The 3433-nt window shown below is 39.4% G+C and overlaps 1 pseudogene; it reads left to right on the top strand.

Moving 5' to 3' along the window:
* On the top strand, positions 1-3211 carry LOC101840517 (annotated as a pseudogene).
* The last annotated feature ends 222 nt before the right edge of the window (positions 3212-3433 follow it).

Raw genomic sequence — 3433 nt, 5'->3', positions numbered from 1 at the left:
ATGGATACTTGTGAATTAGGGTTGGAGGGAGGTAGGAACTGCTGGATTTACTTTATTATCTCATTTTAAGCAAACTCAATTAAATTTATCACAATACCTGTAGAAGATTTGCACTTATAACACCCAGAATTGAGAAAATTAAAGTTCATGGATAAGGACTGACATCAATAAAATCTACTAATGAAGCATGAGATGGTTGGGACTCAAAATGCTCTTGGCCTACTCAGTTCTGAAGTCCTCACAGGTTTATAGGATGTTGTGTTCACAGAGTCCATGAAACCACATCAACAGACCACTGTAAAATGTAGAACAGATGGAAGAATATAAGAGTGATTCTATGCGACTCATTTGATGGGGGATTGATGGAGTTGTATATATAAACATGAACTTTACAAATTCAAAATCATTTTTTAATAATCCAATATTTTATGTTTTCTGGAAGGTGCATTGTTCAAAAAGGGCATATTTATGTTTACTGATTCCATTTACTATGTAAGTTTTAATAAAAGATTTTAATAAAGTAGCAATTTATCATAACTACTACCAATTTTTAATTGTGTACTAAAATGAATTTTTAATAACATAAACCCAATTTAAGTTAATATTGGTTTAAGATAATATTCATTAACAAAAACAAGGTACTATGAAACAACATGGCTTTCCAATAACAGGAAAACTGCTTGGGAAAATGGAACACAATGACTTAGTGAAGACCAGACTGGGAGCGAGTTTAGGTCTGGGGTCAGGGAAGGTGGCTCTCTCTTGCTTCTGATCGGGTCACAAGGAGCAGCCTGTGGGGATCCTTATAGCTGGAATTTGTGGCAATCCTGTGAACCTAGTCCCTAGAACCAAGATCTGTGCCTCTGCAAACACTGAACCAACAAAGGCAAGATCAGCATCTAAAATGGCAATCATTCCAAGCCAAGACCTATACACCAGTGCAAATATATAATCACTAACAGCCAAAACAATGTGTACTCTCTAACACATATAGCAAAGCAGTACAACAGGACTTGAGTAAAGCAATATGGCTGAAGCACAGTGTAAGTATTCCAAATTGCAATTACATAAATTGTATCCTTACAGAGGATATAAATTAATTTATTATTGAAATATAAAAACAGTGAAATCATGAATAAAATAGTTCAAGACATGAAAATACAATAGTATCGATAAAGGAAACCTAACTGAGGTAAGACATGAAATGAAAAATTGAGGAACTAGGTCTGCCATGTGGGACTGAGGACATGAGGGCCAACCAGGATGAGCAGCATGCAGCCAGCAAGCTTAGGTCCATTCTGCAATTCCCAACTCTCTTTCTGAAGTCCCTGTGAGAAGGGGCTGGAGCAGCAGCTAGAGCGGAGCTTGCTCTTATTCTCTACTTGCAGAAAAGTTGTCAGCCACTAGCATGGAGTAGAGACCCAAAGGGCAAGGAAATGAAGTTTCAGTACAACATGGTTTGATTCATCAAAAAGATGCTGTAAATGATGATGATTTTGAGCCATAATTAATTAAGTAGCCACATAAGTCAGAGGTATCATCATGTATGGGTGGGGTTCCGAGGTTGCTGGTTGCATTGACTGGAGAGGAGTGTGTGCATAAGTAACAGCTATCCCCCAGTGTCAGTTCCATACATGCCTAGTTACTATGTCGCACCTATTGGATTTCCATATTCTCTTGGGGAAGCATCATGGTCCACAGTTGGAATCCAGCCTATGCCGTATCTAACAACCTATGGAAAAATGAGTAAAGGAGAACGTCATCAAATTCCAGATAACATTTTTAGTCAACCAGGGACATTAGGAAACATCCCTCCATTTCTTAGTCAACTTGGATTTAGCTTTTTCCCTGGTAATGTTGATTTCTCTACATGGGGGACAAGTAGATCTCAGGAACAACACAAAATTCTGCTTATAGTAGCAGTTATGGATATCCACCTCGACCTCTCAGGAGAGATATTACTGATGGACAGGAAGGAATTGGAAATGATACTTTGAGCAACGTGCCTAGCATTAGTAGTACTGAGCAAGGCATGACTGGACTGAAAATTGGTGGTGACCTGAGAGCTGCAGTGACCAAAACTGAAGGTGTAGTCTTAAGCAAAAGTGGTATGACTAGCATTGCAACCAATAATGTGCCCTCTGTTAGCAGTGCAGCACCTAAACAACTTGGGCTGCTATTGCCAGAAGGCCCGCCAAACCTCAACTGAAATTTAAACCCAAAGGCAACATGGGAATTGGGGGGTGTTCTGCTTTGCTACCACCTCCTATAAAACACAACATGAATATTGAAACTTGGGATGAAAAGGGGTCTGTGGTAAAGGCTCCACCAACCCAACCAGTTCTGCCTCCTCAAACTATAATTCAGCATGTTCAGCCATTAATTCAACCACTACCATTGGTGCAAAGCCAACTGCCTCAACAGCAGCCTCAACCACCACAACCACAGCAGCAGCAAGGACCTCAGACACAGGCCAAGCCTCACCAAGCCTATTCTCAACAGCCACAGCTGCAGAATCGCTGGGGAGCTCCTCACAATAGAGGAACTGGCTGTAACCAGAACAATGGAGCAGGCGGTGAAAACTTTGGTTTAGGTGTTGTACCTGTTAGTGCTTCACATTCTTGTGTAGAGGTGCATCCAGTGCTGGAAAAACTGAAGGCTCTAAACAACTATAATCCCAATGACTGTGATTGTAACCTGAAGAATGGACATATTTTTATTATAAAGAGCTATTCTGAGGATGATGCACATCGTTCTATCAAGTACTCTATCTGGTGTAGTACTGAGCATGGAAACAAGTATTTGGATGCAGCTTACCATTCTCTGAATGGGAAAGGCCACTGCATTTACTCTTCAGTGTGAATGATAGTGGTCACTTTTGTGGAGTGGCTAAAGTCTGTTGGAGACTATAATGTGTATGTTAGTGTCTGGTCTCATGATAAGTGGAAGGGCAAATATGAAGTTAAATGAATCTTTGTCAAAGATGTTCCCAATAACCAGTTATGACATGTTCACTTAGAAAACTGACAATAAACCAATAACCGACTCAAGGGACACTCTAAAAGTACCCCTAGAAAAAGCAAAGCAAGTGGTTAAAATAATTGCTACTTTCAAGCATATCACTTCAAACTTTTATGACTTTGCACATTATGAAAAATGTCAAGAGGAGAAGGAAGTCATGTAAAGGGAGAGAAAGAGAGACAAGCAATAACCACTGTATGGAAATGTTCTATTAAAATGACAACATTAATGATATAGACTCTGTAAATGCCTAATAAGTCAAAGAAGATGTTATTAAAGCTTTTTTCTGCTTTTGGTGACATCTTTGAACCCTTTAACATGAAATTGACTCTTCTTGAAATGGTTTTCATCAGCATCTGCACTTAAACTCTCAACAAACACTTGAGAACTGTAATGGCATCAAGCACTTTCT

The sequence above is a fragment of the Mesocricetus auratus genome, unplaced genomic scaffold, assembly GCF_017639785.1.
Source record: "Mesocricetus auratus isolate SY011 unplaced genomic scaffold, BCM_Maur_2.0 Super-Scaffold_100066, whole genome shotgun sequence".
NCBI lineage: Eukaryota > Metazoa > Chordata > Mammalia > Rodentia > Cricetidae > Mesocricetus > Mesocricetus auratus.
Note: the sequence above shows the minus strand (reverse complement) of the source record. Positions and strands in the feature narration are given on the sequence as shown.